The 20454-nt window shown below is 32.8% G+C and overlaps 1 long non-coding RNA gene across 1 annotated transcript in view; it reads left to right on the top strand.

The window, feature by feature from the left end:
• LOC123674904 overlaps window positions 1-17614 on the top strand; it is a 46347-nt gene extending 28733 nt beyond the window's left edge. Inside the window, exons 2-3 of the long non-coding RNA XR_006746720.1 lie at window positions 4832-5239; window positions 17480-17614. This is a non-coding gene — a long non-coding RNA (uncharacterized LOC123674904). The remainder of the gene's footprint in view (window positions 1-4831; window positions 5240-17479) is intronic.
• Window positions 17615-20454: the final 2840 nt, after the last annotated feature.

Raw genomic sequence — 20454 nt, 5'->3', positions numbered from 1 at the left:
CGTTCTGCTGGATAATCATCACTACTCTGAGTAATCAAAATGTGAACAGTCATTAAATGATATACTATTAAAAGTATTGTTTTTTGTTGTTGTTACCGTTGGTTAATTTTATAGTGTGTTTCAGCTAATTAAAATTTAAAAAAAAAGTTCAATTATTTCAAAATCGCCTTAGCGATCTACAATCAAAAAATGTTACCGAATCCTATTTTGAACATCTTCTTCCAAATCACACTCGAAAAAATATACGGAGTGTTCCTTCCAAAGGAAATTCAAGGTTATGTTCGAAATGTTCCGTATTGAAAAATATTTTTCGAGCATATTAATTTCAAGGGAATACTCTCCGTTTATTTTTGCGAATGTGATGTAGAACAAGGTATAGAATAGCAAATTAATATTTTTTTATTGTAGGTCGCTAAGGTGATTTTTATAATCATCTTCCAATAATTGAACTTGAATAATTGCAAGTATCTGGAATACAAAATAGTGATAATTATCCAGGATAACGTTTTGTATTGTTTAGCAATGGAGGGAAAATGAGAGTTTGCAAGTGCCTCTATCTTTCAAACTAGACTATAGCATAAGTTTTGGTTATTTGTTCGGAATGACTTGGACGAGTAAGTTGCGGTCAGTAGAAAGTTTAAGTCCAAGTCGAGTCAAGAGTAAGTTCGGTTGGTCAACTTATGACTTACGACGTAAATACGGTTCGCGGGCTAGATTAAGATGAGTCGCGAACGAGTTAAAGACGAGACGACCGAAACTAGAATTAAAGACGAAGACGTGATAATCCAAGACGTTTCGTACTCGAAACGTCTTGGAATATCACGTCTTCTTAATTACTATTAACACTCGAGTTAAAGACGAAATTCAGTATCGTATCTACTGTGTATGTAATGTAATTGTGGCTTTATAAATATATATAAATAATTAAAAGTGTTTAATTATTACGAACCCGAACAAAGTCAAGATCAAAGAGGAAAGGCCAGGTAATCGAATCATACCTCTAGACGATCGATTAACCAAGCATACATATCAGCCAATTGACAGGAGGAATTTTCCCCTAATAAAGAGTGCGGTATTCTTTGTATGGTTATCTGAAATAATGTGGCAAATTTTTTTCACTTATTATGATAATTATTATCCCAATATGTCAAGAACAGCCAGTGACAAACATCTATTGGAACGAAACATCAAATTACAATATTTCTCAAAGGTACAGTGCCACAGATACCCCGAAATATATATTCAAGTTCTAAGGTAATTTGGTTCGAGAGTCATCATGTTTAAGGAGGTACCCAATTGAATTTGCATTAATTCATCATCATTGTGTCGATTCTGGTTAGTTGAGAGCATTTTCGAATTCAATAAATACAAATATCATGAGGAAACTGTAGGTATTAAAAAAACGAAACCTATCTCTCCCTATACTTCCTATCGATCACAGCATGTTTTGTATGTTCGACTCTCAACCTAAATTTCTGTTAGTCAGAGGATTTTTTTTAAATTTATTAATTGTTGAAGTGTTCCATCAATGAAAACCATCAAATGTGTGGTCGACATGAAATGAAAATATGACCATTTCTTAAATAGCGTCTACGGAAGTAAAGGAAACTACCGGCAATCCAAAGTTCTAGTCGCCAAAATTATCTTATAAAAAATCTTATCAGTAGACACAACAGTATTTTCAGATATCTCAACTAAACGTGAAATTATACCAAATAGGACATTATGAAGAAATCATATTACCGAGCTTCAAGTGAATAACTTTCCTCGGAATGCATCTGAATTTTCTCTTGATTGTTTTCTGATGGACGTCTTTTGCAGCATTTCGAACAACGAAATCCAATCTTCCATTTCCATTTCAATCAAGTAAGGTAGTCGCCTCAGTCTCGAGATGAATTAATCAGACCAAACAATCGCATTCTACTTCGTATTTCCTGCAGCCCTAAGGAGGTCCTGAAAAACAAAAGGCAATCTGCGACATGTTTGGAGCATGGCGTGCTTGGATGCCTTGAGTTCCTTTCGGTTGTTAACCACAGGGGGCTAAGAGATGTCAAAAACTTCAGTTACGTAGTTTGAGATCATGAGTAGAGGGTTTCAGGGTTGGATGGTAATCGTTGGAAACTATCCTGAAATAAAAGAAGAGCAATCATTTCATATTCGGCAATATTTGTATCTCATGAGGATCAGATGTAAATAAAAAATACTGGTTCTTCAGTATAGTAGGTATATTTCCAAATTAGACCTGAACCTTGAGGGAGGTCTTAGTACCACTCATTTGCTGTCGATTGAGTGATATTTATTGATGACCGGAAATCAACAGTATCCGAGATATTTGGGTTTTTGTGCTTTTTTGAAAATGTCTCACCTTACTTCATTTCTTGTCAATTTTTTCTACCATGTTTGATTTAAATTTTTATTTTTAAATTATTTTCATCGGAAACAATATGATATGTATAAAAAAAGTAAAACGATGCTGTATTGAATTTTAAATGAGAATTAGTATGATTTGAAAGTTGGTATATAAAAAAAAAAGTAAATCTCTAATATCAATTTGCCTGCAACTTTCGAATTCCGCAATTTATGTATGACAAAATTATTTTAAAAACTTCCCAAATTCCTTCTTCATTTTCTAGAAAAGCTTCAGTTAGAATGCAGGCACTATAGTTTTGTTGGAGCAGATTTTAATTTGAAAGGAGAAAGAAGCAAAGAATGAATGAAAGTAATGCTTTGAATATTTTTATATCAATTAAACTGAAAATTCCAATGGAAAATGTATTCATAAATTATTTTTGAAATGACCTCCACCATTCTTTAAACAAGTACGTGCCCTCCTTCTTATCTCTTGATTTTTGGTTATCACTAAATAATAACACGTCCTCCAGGGTTCACGTCTAATTTCGAAACTCCCTGTATAAGAATATTTTAGAGCAATAATACATAATAAATATATAATTTTCATGCAGTATCTCTTATTGCTTCATATTTTTTTTTTGGCATTTTAGCACAATATTTTTTAAATCTCTATAATACTTCTGATGAATATCGAGCAAACACAAAAAAATATTAATATTTATTCACAAATTGTGATGAATTCGACCCTTACAAAATTTCCTTTCAAATAGACATAATATCAATTACCTGAATTTTACAATTTTAATATGAAAATACGGTTTGAACCGAGGTTTTAACTGATTATTATTTATCAGTTCAAACGTAATTGCTTGAAGAAGCTACAGTGTTCTGAAGAAAGTGTCGTATTATGTATTATGATTTTATGAGAATTAAGTTATCATTTTATTTATTCAGAAATGAAAGGAAATTATTTCTTCCGAAATACCGCCCAAATGTTCAATAATTGATTTTCAAAATAATATTTCAAGTTCTTGAGATTTCCATCGAAAGATATTCACTAAGTATATTAAATGATTTCATTTTGAGACTTCGGATGAAACTGAACATAAAACAAGCCCAAGACCCACAATGAAGAAAAATTTTTTTAAATTGAATCTATAAATTTGGTCTTTTTGCAATAATTTATTTCCTTATTACAGTGCTTCGAAAAACTTTACAAATTCGTATCGAACTCACGGATTCGATTGGGACCATCTCCCCATACAAAGTTATCCCTGGAAATATTATTCAGAACTTTTTTCGAAGCAGTTATCATAGTTACCTCCTTCATGTAAATATACAAATATGATTAATAAACAAGGGAGTTTTTCAAGAGAAAATCATTCATTTCTCTGAAGTGAATGGAGTGGAATATAATCCTGTCGATATCGATAAAGAAACGTCAAAATCTCTGTCGACTTGGGCATCTCCTCATCTGAATTATACCCCTTGTCGATCCCCTTAAAGTTCTCGATAAGATGGCGCTGGCGTAACAGCACAACCAGCGTCGTTATTTTCTTATCTTTTAATTTCCGTTTTAATATTACCAAAGTTTCCAGCACATCAACTTGAACTTAGTCGAAAACTAATTAAAATTTGAGCTTCAAGACTCCGAGCTAGCTGCCGGAAAGTTTTACGTCAGTTTTACTTATTCATATCTGTTGTATGATGGATGTGGAGTTCCTAGCCCTCCAACTAATCTGCCCCGCTTTTATTATGGCATAAACCTAGATGTGTTTCGACGGAATTATGCTGGAAATGTAGATGGGAGGTCTGGACTGGTACAAAAAGTGGGGTTATTTTTGGGACTAAGGTTATGTTCGTTGGAACGCGTCCTACGAAGATTGTTGTCTGTTGTGGTTAGGAGTATTTGGTAGGTATGATGAAGAAAATCAACTTAGGGTGATCCAAGATCCAATTAGTGTTTTTGGATTTTTACTTGAAATATAGGCAATATAGTTGGTTATGAGAATTGTAATTATTACAGTACAGGTTCAGTTATTACAAAACAATATGAAAAATTCAAATGAATATAATTAAAATCCATCAGACTCATAGCGCCTATTTGGGTGAGTTATGATGATCAGCAACAATTTGTGATTTTAAGAAGAAATTTGAGAACGAGTAGGTATGTACTGGATAATAAAAGAAAAAATCGAAGAAAAACTCGTCTAAAAAAAATGATTATAATAATGTTGTTGCTATGAGAGTTTGAATATTTTCATAAATACAGAAAATGTGCCAAAACTGAAATGAACATCGTACTCAAGCCGTGATTATACTCAGATGACTTTGTCGCTCACTTGTTAAGACTTTGTTGCTTCATTTATATAATAAATATTATCTTCTTCTTATTTTCAATATACTACTGATGATATTATGCCAGTTCTCTCATTGCAATCCATAGAAATAAACATACTAATGCTAGTTATTCTTCCAGCTAACCAAATCCAATCATGCCACGGTGTTATAGGGTCGGACTCAACCAAAATTCTTTTGGAGTATTATTATATCGATCTTTCGAGCACTAAAATGTACAAACTCCATGTTTAAATGATATTAGTTTGAATGACACCTGAAAAAACCATTTTCGACAGGAATTCCCATCAGATCAGAATTACACGGAGTTGACGAAATTCTAAAAGACGTTTTGCTGAGTAAACACATTATAAAGAAAAATATCCCACCATTTAAGGACAATATACCACACCAACATCACTTGAAGGAAGCAGGATCAATTTGATACCAAAAAAATAATATATACCAAAGAAAAATTAATTAACACTGAAGACCGAAGAAATGAACAAACTTGGCTATTAGCATCCAGATACTCAAACATCATGAAACGGTAACGTATTATTTTTTTTTACTATTTAAAGTTGTGAGTTATGTAGATACAGGTGGAAAATTCTCATATAAGGCCAAGGGAAATGGCTATTTTTCTGCAAAGAAAATACTACCATAACCATTCAATGAATCCTCGATTCGCAATTTTAAATGATGATTTACCTAGCGAAATGTTTCAAGAAAAAAAATTGCATTGACGTGGATTCAGGATCTTTAGATCGATCGTTTATTCATGCGCCAATTCTGTGGTCTCCAACGGCGCAATTGGCTCATGATTGAACGAGCTATTAAAAGTTCCTGAATTCACGTCATTTTTTTTTAATACATTCTTCTTGCATTTTTTATGATTCTGACTACGTTATCCGCACAAAAACGTTATAAGAAGAACTTTGAATTGATTAATACGGAAAAATTATTTTATTTCATACTGATACATTACAAAGGAATAAATGCTTAGTTACCGTAACTATAAACATTGTCATAACTCCCTTGGGAGTTAAACAGGGCAGTTATAGGTCTTTAACTCCCTCTAAAGTGTTCACAAAAACAAACCGACAGTTGTCGAATTTACCACTAAAGTTGTTACCCGAATTGCAAGGATTTTCTATTAAACGGTTGTCACTGTTGATGACTGTATTCAAACATGAAGTTGTTTCCCTTCTTTCATCTGACATGCCAGCTAACATTCTTGCAGTTTTGTTTTTCAATTCCATGCTGTCGGCCAAATACCCTTCTGCCACCGTTGAACTTCGCCATCCACCATGTCTCTTCAATGTTGTCATATTTGACAATATCTTCCCGACTAAACACTTGAGACTTTTTTGGCTCATAGCCTTTACTTTTGCGTTTGAGAAACGCTTCCAATTCGTGAAATTTACTTTCATCTATGTCATCATGTATTCTCATCATCAATTTTAGCATTCACCACTTTGTCCACAGCGAATCAGGACTATACAATTCAGACTGTAAGAAAAATAAACCAATTCACATATTAGACTAAAAGAATGAATAGATACCATCTCTTGAAAATACGCCAACATTACAGTTTCACTCGTGTTTTTACTATCCATACGGTTAACTTCCATCCACTGCAGAAATTTGTCATATTCCTTTTTGTAGGTACTTAAGTTCCGACTTTGTCGGTAGTAGTACGGAACGAGCTTTTTCAGCCTTTTCCAACAAATTTCTTGAAATCTCAATTCTCTCTGAGTTTGCATTCATTTTCACAAATTTGAATATGATAAGAAACACGATATGACAAATATCTAAAATGTTGTCAGTGACATTTCCATGGCAACCATGCCTACTTAATTCTCAATGAAGATAATTCGTTTTGTTCTGAAAACCAAAACAATTTGGTTTTTATATTTCATGCAGTATGAAATAAAATTAATTATCTATCTTGTGAGTTATTGGATTTTAACCACCTCGGGCAACGCAACAATCCCTCGGGACTTACGTCCCTCGGGATTGAAATCTGTTGCCCTCTGTGGTTAAAACCCTCATAACTCCCTTGATACATAAATAACTATTTTTTTATTTCGAATTGCTGCTTGAATTTTCAGTGGTTCTGATGACGGATCTCTAAGAGTAATAAACATAGATAGAGGAAGCATATGTCATTTTCTGTAAACAAATTTTGTCCCCAACATGAACTATCAAATTTGACATGAAGCGCGCGAAGATGGAAACATATCAGTGATACGATATTTCACTCAGTTCGCGAGTTTCTCCACAAAGAACGCCCTTCTTAGGTCCCACACTGAATCAACGTTTCATATCATCTCGAAATAAATTGAGATGAATACCTAAATATATCAGAAATTCAGAAAACAAACTTCAAGCGACGTGAAATTACGGATGACACTAGGAGAGCAATAGTTGCCAAACCTTGGATTTCAGCAGGTGGATACAGAAAATAATAAATATTCTGCATGCCATAAATTGGACAATTTGGGAAATTTTGGATTCCAAATATTCAAATTTGCATATTTAATTGAGAATCACCCAAATAAAAATATTTCATTCAATATAATATACATTTATAATGATATAGCATTGTGGATTTGAAAATATATCGCAATCCGACAACATAATCTAACCATGTTGGGCCGTTGGGGACATGTAAAAATTGCCTATACTCCCTCTATCTATGTTTATTACTCTATGACGAACCCGTAACTTAACACGACGCTTGAAATGTTATTTTATATATATATATATTCTCAACCATCTACTTCTGTCGGTTTTGTGGTCAGTGAAATATTTAATAATCCGAACCTTCCCTGAAAATTTTAATTTTTTAAAATTTTACGTTCGGGAGTTATCGTGTTCCCGAATGGCAGGAGAGAAAGACAGAATGGAATTTGTCGAAGAATTCGTTATCATTCAGCTGAAAATGATAGAGAAATTTGACAAATTTTCGATATTCTAGAATTATCAGAGAATCCAATTTCAAAATTAACTTTTCTTAGCTTTATTGCAATGGGTATTATGAGAACTAAATTTCAATGAATATTCTGAGGATACGGTGTCCGAATTTCAAAGAAATAAATAGCAATATATTCAAAAAAATGGTACAGTAGGTATGTTAAAATTAAAAATATAAGTATTTCATTTTCCTGATAGTTTTGAAGATATAATATTTCATTAGTGGGAATGGAGCAGAATGAAAAATATTCGAGTGGAATTTCTAGTGGTTTTTTCATCATAAAATACAGTACGTCTCTTCAAATACCTCGACGCGAACCAATTCATCAGATTACATGCGATACAATTCTTCTTTTCCTGCATCGCCCATAAATATCCTGCCGATACGAACATAAATTCTCAACACCTGAAGACTCAACGCCCATTGTGTAAAAACGACACATGTTTTTATTTGGAACATGAGTGCTAAACGAGGTTTTAAATTAGCAAACAATGAAGAAACGAAGAATGGTAGATTTATAATGATTTATCGAGGTATAAAACGACATAGATCTCACTTGACAACAGTTTGTTTTTTATCAAATTGATGAGAGTCAAAGCAGCACCTGGACTCTTAGAAGCTGCCAGAGAGGAAGGTTTTTTATTGTTTCGAATGAGTTGAGTTAGTATGCCCATGAAAACAAGGGTGTATAGGTATAGAAAATCACTATATCTATCCGAACATCATGAAATATAAGTATCATAAAAAGTTCCTCCACAAATTCTTCGGTAAAATTTGATTATAAACATTTCCTTCACTTTCTATTATCACTAACTATTATTTTGAATATCTTCAGTTCTTGGTTTATCAGGGAATTTACCCCTTAATATTCGCCTTCCTTGGGTACGTTCCTGATACTCAATTGGATGCTTTCAGATTCAGCTTATACAGATTGAAATATTAAATCGTTGAAAAAATCTGATTTTGCAGTAATAACCGCTAACCGGTGTAATAAGCTTTATTCTTTCGAGTCCAATATTTCATATATTTCAATATGGATAAATTCTGGAAAAATTGATTGGAATTTTGATTTACCGTGTTGGTTTAATTCACTAAGGATCTAGAACCTACGTCATTCCGTTCAAAAGTTTCGTTCGGGAGGGGGTTCAGGACGGACCGACATTCTTAAATTTCACCTAGAATTCGTCATCAGTATCTACTGCGAATGCGAGCCCGAAATCCTTATCTTCTTTCAATTCTGGAATATGTAGATGGCATCCTATCGATGGAATACGGTAGTTTTCTTCAGGATTTGTTGAGTTTTCAGCCAGAAATTATTTCACACCGACATTCTTGCAAGATGTCTACTATCCTTTCTTTCAAAAAATTTTCTTTTCGATCAATACGCTCTTCCAAACCCCAAATACCGTTGAAATAATTTTTTTTTTACTGTCTCACCACTCAATCTCAGGGGTGTAAACAACATTGAGATGATCATCATCGAGTTGACGTATTTTTTATTTTGGCTACTGATTACTGTGTAATGGGTAACATTGCACTGCTAGCTTAGTATCTATTTTGCTCCCATCAGAGTTGTTGTCAACACTGTACCATCTATAGCTCGACTTCAGTTCTACAATTCAACTGAACTCTGTCATCTGGGATGGCTTCTGATATCAGGAGATCAGGAGTTTTTTCCTCCTCCCGGCAGAAACTGATGTCGTTAGCTTCTGACGACGCCATTCTAATAAGTTGCTCACTGAGACATTTCAGTGCAAAGGACAACTGTGCACACTTATAACCTTACAACTGTACCTAGTACTGAATCACAATTCATTGGAAATTATTTGTTGAATACTGGAATGTATCTTTATTTCGAAATAAATTTATTCATCATTTCAGAGGTACCTATCGTATCGAAAAGACGACTCACTGAACAAAAGATTGGAAAAATTAAATTTAAAATTGAAAGACCTGGTGAATAAAACACACTATAAACTATATTTGTACTGATGAATCAAAGTAAGGAGATATAATTATGACTAATTTGAAGTAGTATTTCAGTACATCTCGAATATCTATACGCATTCCGATAGATATTTTTATTCGGATAGTCCTATTTATGATAGTGTTTGCTTTAAATGCAGTTATATAAAAGAAGATACATATTATTTTCCATAGAATCAAAAGCCACCGAGAGCTCAACCCTTATTCCTCCCCCAATCCAAATTCCCAAAAAAAAACACTCAAAAAAAAAGCAAACATCTCGACTCTCCTCAAGACTACGCCGATCTCACGTTCTGCTCTTGGAGGGGATTCAACCCAAGCGGGTCCCAGGAAAGGGGAAGAGCGTCGGACCTTCCTTAAAGCCCACGAGGGGTGAGGCGAGGGGTGCGAGCGCCGAGAAAGTGAAGAGGGGTAAATCCTAGCAGTCGGAGGGTGTGGCCTCATGTAAGAAATCAATGATGCTGCCAGTGCACCCCTTGAAGAATGTACGTGAGTTAGTTTTCTAATGTGGCGAGCATTCTCCTCCGCCTACCCCCGCATGCCGGCTGCGTTCCGTAAGGGTTGAAAGGGAGATTTTTTGGCTTGGAGTGTTCTTGGACTGGGGATTGATTTTTTGGAAGGGTTAGGAATAATAAGAATGATATTTTAGGATGGAATATTTCATCCTTTATATTTTTCTCTATTGAAATACACTGCAAATTTCAAAGGATGTTTAAGTGTGGTATTTGGCGGCTAAAAATATTTATTTCTCATAATTAAAAATTCATTGAAGCGTTCTTGAATAATACTTTCACGGTAATTTCGTACCCTGAATTTTGTTCAGTTTTTCCAAACTTTGTTATCGTTCAGGGGAGAAAAACCACTTCATTCCTTCAAAATAAACACATCTATTTCACGTGTTCAAATGTTTAGAATCTGGATAATCAAATCATAAAAAATCTGTTTGTTAGCAACCCATATCTTTTGTCAGGCACATTAAAGAATATTTGAAATGAAATACCTATATCGGTAGCTATATACCATCGATATTTTTAACTTCAGAATGCCATCTAGTAATTTGAAAAGTATGAGAATCAGCGAATTTAAAGCACTTTTAATTTTTAGTTTATATCTCCTTGTTTCAAAATTTTGTTAGTTATGAATAATAATAATTTCGAATATTTCATTGAAATTCTTCAACAGTGTTTTGCAGTATTTTGTGACGAATTTTAAATGAATTTCAAATGAAGAATTCACCTACAGAGTTTTTTCTATAATAAGTTTTGGTACTATACTATAAAGGTATTCAAATGTGACTTATGGAAATCGTGATTTTTTGAGGCTAAATGAGAGATATAATCGCATCAGAAAGGAATATTGTTTTTAAGTGGCTTTGATAGATGAAGAAGTAACAAAAAATGTTGAAGGTGATTTCAATTTAATATTTGAGTACTATTCATTTTAATTTAAAATGAGTATTATGTCTCTTTCTGCAGCTAAAAAGCTTTTCTTTTCCGTCGAATGTTTAGAATATTAATTGCAAAAATTTTTATATTCATCAATAATAAAGAAAGTTTTTTGTTATGATACAATTTTTTCAATTTTCATGAAAACTCTCACATTTTTTTCATTATTATCATTGAAATTGACATTTCCTTATGAAAATTGAAAATATAATCATTTTGATCTAGCTGATTAGGAACTATATATCTAACTGTGCTATAAATTTCAAACTGTTGAAAAGACTCATTGACTTTTTCTGATAGTCAGAACGAAGTTAATAAAATTTCAAAAAAGGAGCAATCTTAAAAACACAAAAATGACGCAATTTTTTTCGAAATCAGCCTATATATAACTATATTAAGTCATTTGTTCAACGAAAAATGAACAACAATTTTATTATTTCTAATAAAGAAATAACTGATAATAATTCGAGCATAAATTAGGGCAGAAGGCCATTCCCAAACCGCTTTTGTCCGGAACTTTATCCTTAGGTGGCGAATATTTCTTAACGCACATTCACCCCCTCCGAAGCGCCAGAAATCACTGCAGAAATTAATGGGGCATTTTCGCAATTTCAGTTATGAATTATACGGGGTTGGGGGTGAGTTTCTTAGTTCGCCTATATTGTGTACGTGAAATATTAAATTGTTGTTCCGAAAGGGTTCGGAACACGACTGCTCGGGGTGGAATTTCTAAAATTTGCTCAACTCGCGAGTTTTAGGAAGGGTGGTGAAGAATTGTCGGTTTGCGTGGTTCAAGATAAACAGAGATATATCGCGGCCTGTTGTCTTGAAACGGGGGTAACTTGGACGGTTTGAATGCTAGGAGAAACACGTCCAATTTGAGTTATGAGGGCGAAAAAGTTTGATCGATTTTCTACGATATTCCCGAGGTTATTGATTCGATCATTATTTAGTTAAGAAATGTCACTTTTTCAATATTATTTCGTGTTCAGTTGTCGATTATTAACACCTTCTTTCGTACGTAACATTATTTTCATTCGCCTCTCAGCGAATACTCCAAAAAGGATAAGTAGTTTATTTCTTTCAACTCCAAATGAAAATACAGAGTGTTCCCAAATTGAGATCATTTTAGAAAACAAAATCCTATAAACATGACTGAGCTCGCAAACGCTTTTTTTTTGAGATATAAGGTGTTAAAGTTTGATTTTTATTCAAGTTTTTTTTATAGCACCTTCCCTTCATAATATATTTGACTTGAAATTGGTAGTTCATGATGTGATATGCTAATTAAGAAAGCAAATCTACAGGTTGATATTTATTCTGGAACAGCGCCCGCTCCATTCCTCCAGAACTCTTTTTTGGTGAACTACTGGCAGAAAAATGTGAAAATAAACTTCGGTCCAGTACTACTATGTACTTAGCATCTTAGAATTTTGTCGTTCCTGCTACCGATTTTGAGACAAAAAACTCAAACAATTCTCTAGTAATCCTCAGGAAAATCCAAATAATCATAAAGATCCAGTTAGTAAGCTGTGATGAATGAATTAATTATATGTTTTGTTACTTATTTAACTGATATGTAGCGAAGATTAATGGAGATGCGATAAACTGGTATAATCATCACAAAAAAGTAGGACTACAAAAAACATCTTGTATCTCAAAAACAAAGCCTTTTTCGACTTATGTTATTGGACTTTTTTTATTGAAATTATTCAAGGAATCACACATTTTTCTTTGTTACTCCAATGGAGGACCATCCTGCATGTCCTACACATGGTGATTGGTGACTTATAACTACGATACGATTCGTTAAATCCTTTCAAGAAAAAAGGTCCTATATATGAACATATATCTGGAGTTGCTTCGTTTCCGAGATACAGGTTGAAGTTTGAAAGTTCAAAGTAAAAATTGGATCCATTAGACTGAATTATCTATTTTTTCTTGGCAATAATGACATATCTCTGAAAGGTGTAAAAAAATTTCGAAGTCTAATGGAAAAAAGTCAATAATATGATTGCTGACCTGAAAATTTTAAAATTACACTAAATGTTTCGAGGAATTGTATGAAGTGAACAAGACCACAAAATTTGAACAAAATCGGAATGCTGATTTTCAGGATATCAGAAATTTAGGCCAATTTCCATTAATCCCCCCATATTAAACACAAGATGAACCCAAAATCAATAAAACTTATTTTCCTTAAAGAATATCAAAAATTTGTAATTCGATATTTCAAAACAAAATGAAGCATTACCCTCATATAGCAGCAACCCCCTAGAGAAAATAACGATGATTCAAACTGAAATCACGAACATCCACCCCAATATAGGATCCTTGCTAGAGGGTTTCAAAATTCGGTATTCGCAGAATTAAAGATGAGGGGATGCATTATTCAACATTTCTGCCTAGGAAAAGCTAAGATAAATGAACGTTGGGCCCATAGAATAGAGGGTAAATAACAGGGAGTTTCGAACTGTAACGTGGAGATAACTTCTAAGAAGAGGGTTTTTCACTCGCGCACACTTGGGATCAACGAGCTTGGACAGGGTTGGAGAGTAGATGAAAATGAGGCCAAAGCAAGCGTTATTAGCTATTCACCTCTATTTCAAAATAATAGTATTTCACAAAGTAAAATATCAATGTAACGAAATAACGTAAAATAAATAACAAATTAATGTACATGAGTTCTTCAAATGGATATGGTTCCAATTCCACTAATAGTGAAAACAGATTCTCTTTGAATACCTATGTATCGCAAAATTCAGTGCTCCTCCGAGAGTGAATGGCAATTTATTGAAGTATTCAACACTACTATATTTTTACACTTCTTTCTGTAGAAGCAGCTCAAGGTATCGTCCAAGTAGATTCCAAGAAAAAATTGATGGTCACAATTTTATGGTGGTCGATTTCAAGTTGATTTTTTTCAGGTGTAATTAACTAATTAATTTAAACTAAATACGTCGATTTGAAGAGAGAACATCTACTGTTTTCCCCTTGTTCAGTAATAATCCATTTGTCCCACAGTGATTTGCTTGACAGATAACCATTTTTTTTTGCGACAGCATCAGGGTATGATTCGGTCTTAAAAGTAATATTTTTGTTAGCATATTTAACAATTTCTCTTATTTCACAATCATTTGTGCACTGTGCACAGGTCGAAGAGTATTGGTCCTTATATGCTATTTTGGGATATTCCGAGAGTTACACTTATTGTTTCAAACATTTCAGTCTCTCCATTTTTTGTAGGTGTGGTCATCTGTCTCATGTTTTCCGAGTAAAATCAGAAGCAATCCAATCTTATTCGATAATAATCGATAAGATAATCATCTAGTTTAGTTAGGGTATATCTATTGATGTGTTAGTGAATCGAAGGCTCTAGATAAATCCAGAAATAGACTAATGATAACATTGCCATTCTCGAGGTATTGGTATATATTGCGAAAAATTTTTTGTATGGCTGTCTTTGTTGATTCACCCTACATGAAATCAAGTTGAAAATTGGTCCTTACCTCTTTCAGAAAAATAGTCAGTCTTTTTGCAAACACCATCTTAAATATTTGGTAGCAATGAGATTGGTATGTAGTTTTCAACTGCAGCTCTATTTCTTTTTTTGAGAATGTTCTTTACCAATGCCAGCTTCAGACCATTTGGGAAGATTTTGGATTTTATTGAATTATTGACAATTAATGTAAGTGGTGTGATAATTTCTTCAACTATGACTTTAATAATAGTTCTGGAAATATCATCCAATCCAAAACTAATTTTATGCCTCATTGATTTTATAATTTCATTGAATTCTACTTCATTGGTACGGCCAAAGAGTACCGATTTGTCCGTAGACGTTATATGTATTGTGCTGAAGTTTTTGCTTTGGTTGACAGAGTAGGGGATTACAGGCTGAAGTAGCAAATTGATGTCTGGCAAAAACATTAAGGTCATCCGATATTTTAATATCTGATTATTTATTTTGTGCTTTTATCTCTCTGAAAATTGACCATTTTGATTTATCATCTGGATTTATAATTTTTATGATATTTCTTTTTCAATCTACCTTAGTAAATTGTCGTATTTCTTTTTCTCCTTCTGATATGAGTTTTCATAGTTTTTATTCACTGACTTGACAAAATATTTAATCTTTTTTGCACTCTTTGAATGGGAACGGAGATGGGTTTAGATTTCACAGAAATAGTCATAGTTTTAAGAAAAAAAATTCGAATGAAATGAACAGATACCTTATGGTTTGATCGATATTTACACCACCCATTTTTCTGTTCCTGGTTCTGTTCTGGTCGTAAAGCGATAGCTTCAAGCATTCTGGAGTTATGGCCGAAAGAAGACACAATTTGGTTTTTCAGTGCATCAGTTGAAGAATATCTTCTTTCCGCCATAACTCCAGAATGCCTGAAGCTATCGGTTTGCGACCTTCCGGTTTTTTCATACAAATTTTATGGGATTTCTGTTTCTGTCAGAACCGAAAGACACAATTCGGTTTTTCGCAGTGCACCAGTTGAAGAATATCTTCTTTCGGCCATAACTTCAGAACGCCTGAAATTATCGCTTTGCGACCTGCAGGTTTTTTCATGCAAATTTGATGGAACTTCTGTTTCTGTTAAGAAAATCCTATCATTACATTTGAAATTTCGGAGTTAAATGAACAAAACAATGAACTTCTGACTTAGCGCCCCCTATCGAAAGCAGCAAAAACAAATTTATCATGAGTATATTTTGTCCTCAATCAACAAGATATTATCTTCCAGACGAGATCTAATTTGCTCAAAAATGTTGAGCCAAACTGAAGTTACAGGCGTTTCAGTCAGTCAGATTTCTGCCTTTCACCTATCCTTATTTGATGTCGTAAAATCGAAAGTGACAATTTAAAAAGATAGAGAACTTTCCAAGGATTACTGTGATGATATTTTTTCTACAGCTTCATATGAAACATTTTGGAGTAAAATTCATTTTTATACTCGACGGTAGCTATAACGCCCCCTTGCGGTAGAGGTATGAACTTCAAAGCAATTTCCAGTGTGTTTTCTTGTTCACTTTAGTGTTAAAATTTTTTACCGCAAGTCTCTACGATGGATCCTGAGATATAGCCGCTCAACTCGCTTATTTGCCCACCCTGTACACCTGATTAAACAACGCAAACTTTGCACCTCGATTTTCCGACTTTGAAATGAAATTGTGGAAAATCGCTCAGACTGATTTGAGCGTTTTTTTTCATCTCTGTAATTTCAATTCCCTAACAGGGGTGAGCGCAACCTCTTGATTTAGTATAGGGATGAGTGTTATTGCGATAACTAATTTTGAAGGTCGTATTGAGTACAATATGTCCCTTAATATTTGGTGCTCTTCCACAATTTTACCTGTCATTCAGGATTAGATAGTACTCGACAAGATCTTCAAAATGAAGTATCGCAACACCACTTATCCTCATTCAAAATCAAGGGGTTGTTCCCACCCCAATTTGAGGGTTTCAGTTGCGGGGATGCTAAGAGCAGAAAAGTTGTTCTCATTCAAATCAGAAATTGACGGATGCGAGTGATTCTCCAAATTTCCTTTTCAAAGCCGGAAAATCGAGATGTTAAGTTTTTCTTAGACCACACTGTATATCATCTTTGTACTGTAGATGTATGAATAAATATTATAATATGAATAATTCTTATTATTTGAATGAGAGAAGAAGAATGTCCAACAATTATACCCAATACCCATTGCTTCACAAAATATTCGATGGGATTGAGGTTCCGCTTTTGTTTATCAACTGAAAATTTCAAGCAACTCTCAAAATTTTGAGCCAATCACATAGTCAGAATTGTAGATCAGCTCCTATACCGTCTCTACATAGTTGAAATTTTGTGTGTTGAATTAATTAATAATAATAAATAAATAATGATGAAAAATAACAATTTCAGGTTGCAAAAAATTGCAAAAATTCATGCTTATAAGAACCAAGAATAATTCATGCAAATAATTAAAAAATAACCACAGATTCGACTAGGTTGACATTTAGTTTATATAGGTACATGTATGTAAATTAATCACTCGAAATTACTCGCTGTATATCAGTAGAACCTCTCATCTCTATGAAATAAACCAACAAAACAATTCTGTATTCTTTTCTGTAGCTCCAGATGCTAAGCCAGAGATTTTCTCGATTTTTTATTTCATGAAATTGTGGGATTTTTTTTATGAATCATGAATTTGCTATATTAATTCCTCAATGTGAAAGATTTTCATCTACTGTTTTCTATTTCATTACAACCTTTCATGTCGGTAGATTTAATATTTGTTCTCAACCAAAATCATTCCTTACACAAAATATATCCCCAAATAATTGAACAGTTTTTCAGTTCACTCATACATATTTATTTTTCAGGTATCCCCGATTCTACTTACCATCAAAAACATGCACTTACAGGATGAGCCATTATGAACTATAACTCACCATACCATAAATGGACACATTGAGCAACTCTCCATACTCGGTACTGAGGAATACAACAACATCCCCGATTCTACTTACCATCAAAAACATGCACTTACAGGATGAGCCATTATGAACTATAACTCACCATACCATAAATGGACACATTGAGCAACTCTCCATACTCGGTACTGAGGAATACAACAACATTCCCTTGAAATGGAACATCATTTTCGAGTTTTAACCTGTTCCAGCTGATTCAAGATTTAAGTGACAACATAATAATATCTGAACACAAACGTAAACGATAAAACAAAATTTTAATGTCTTTGAATCGTCCATATTGCCCTGCCAATGTTTGAGTAGGTAATGTAAAGTACTGACAAAATTAAAATGCATTATTCGTCCCATGTCATCAAGTAGCAAATGACAACTGTGATTACATATAAACTGAAATGAAATATATTTCTTATAACATCTTCACAACAAACCTAAAAAACATTTTTTCTTCGTTGACATATCCAAATCGATTCTTGAACGAATTTGAATTAAGTCTATAGGAAATATCCTCATTCTCAAAATTGTCGAGAATTCACGTGAATCATTCATCCATTCATTTTTGATGAGGAAAATTTCAATTTCATATATTTCCATTCCGATTAAAACAAGTTGATAGTCTAATATTTCAATTTTTTTTCAATAATGAATTGATAACAAGATTACGAATGTAAAGAAAAAAAATAAAGCAAAATTGATAATTTTATACTCAAAAATAATCATCGTTACATCTTATCAATTCTTCATGAAAATAATATTTTCTTCCAACCATCTTAATAACATATTTATTCAACGCTTATTGAGAAAATATTATTTGAAGTGTCCCTCTGTTCCAAAAATATACCTAAAACTCTTACATCCACTGAAACAGAATGCCCACTACTTGAAAACAAAATTAATTCAATGAAAAAACCGGAAAATTCAAAGTTTTCTTCAAAATACAGTGAATATTTGTACATTTTCTTCTATCATATCTTTTAAATCGACTAAGATCCAAATATTGTTTTATTGGTGAAATGACAATAATCACAAGGCTTCATGAAAAAATATAATTCTCAACTTTATTAATCTAAATCCCCTTTTTGACTCTTAAGTAATTTCTTATTATGACGTTTCAATTGACGCCAGGAATATTTTCGAAATACATGTTTTAAAAGATATCTACCTCCAAAAAAAACACATATAAACTGTGAACATGTATATCTGTTGCAATACTTTTGTTGCCACAAAATTATTATTACACGAACTCGAACATTTCGAGTAGTTCAGCATACTGATAAAAATAATTTCCCATCAATATATTTTTCGACTAGAAGGGACATAATTTGAGAATATAATAAAACGCGATATTTACGCCAGAAAGTTCTTTTCGTTAAAGTCAATCAATAAAGAAAATAAGAATTCATATTGATTATCTAGACTGTTTTTTAGATCGATATCAAAATAATTGTAATTTCTATTGGGAAAAACGTATGCTTTTTCATGACCCTTCAGTAACTGATGGAATAAAACTAATTTAAATGCAGAAATTCCGAAAAATTGAAAAATAACAAATGGGACCTTATTTTCATATAAAAAATGGTACTTCGTGGATTAATTTTGATGGACTAATTATTAGAATTTTCTCTTTCTTTTAATACTTCTCGTTAACAATAAAATTCCTTCCACGAAATTTTCATTGTTTCGATAAATTAAATGCATAATATTTCATCATCAATGATGATAATCTCTTTTTGTCTGATATTCAAAACACCAAGAGGAATTTATGATTGAAAAATTTTCATCAAGACATGGATAAAAAAAACCGTTGTGAAAGAATGGAGTAAGACTTATTGGATTTTTTGTTCCTGAGACCGATATTTCCCAACTTTATTTATAAAGACATATCCAGTAATATTTTGAAAATTACGATTCAACTCTAAATAGATTTTGGGTATAAACTCTGATTGCAGGTTTTGAGAAAATTATATTTAATTTCACAGAAAAATTTATAATTTTTTTTTTCAATAATATTTAACTCAGACATCCGGTTTATAAAATTGATTTCACTAAATGGGACAAGTTATCGAAACTTCTCCCCTAAAACCAAACAAATTTTCCTGTCAATTAAACGTCAGATTCAAGCCGCAAAAATCCGTAAACGATCCCTAATTGGGCCTCAAGCGGTCCTCAGTTGCAATTTAAAAAGGTCCGGCAGAATTTAGGATTAACCCACCAGTCGGGGGAAAAAATGCTCAATTTCGGCAAGTATTTAGTGCGGTTTCCTTCCATATTGAGGGTGATTCGTGAAACGTTGGTAACTCGCAACGATACTAATTGAATTTCACACGGCTAATTTCAAGCATCGTTCAGGATTTGTTCATGAATAATGATAGCAGAAGTTGGTTCGGGAAAACGAAAAATATTTACATGACAGCGATTGAATATTATTAAAATTTATTTGATTTTGGATATCGGCGCATTCACCATTTTGCAACTTCACCTTTCTCACTTAATATTCGATATTAAATTAGAAATATTTATTTATCGCATCGATAACACATGAATTCACAACCAGAAAATACCACAAAATACTTTAATTGAAAAAAAACAAAATAATAAATTGTAAGAATATTTCGATGTTGAAATATTTTCAGGTGCACATAAGGACCATATTTAAAATACATTCACTACATAATAAATAAATTCACTATGGGGTTTTAATAATAAGGAACAAAATTAACTCTTATCTTAATTAATTCAATATTCGCCACATCAATAGTTTTCAATGAAAAATCAAATTTTCATCACAATTTGATAAAATTCAAAAAAATATATTGTCTATAGTATGATGTCAGTCAGGTTACTTATCGTTATTTTGACCAAATAAT

This window comes from Harmonia axyridis, chromosome 3, assembly GCF_914767665.1.
Source record: "Harmonia axyridis chromosome 3, icHarAxyr1.1, whole genome shotgun sequence".
NCBI classification, from domain to species: Eukaryota; Metazoa; Arthropoda; class Insecta; order Coleoptera; family Coccinellidae; genus Harmonia; species Harmonia axyridis.
This window is presented reverse-complemented; position numbering and strand designations above follow the sequence as displayed.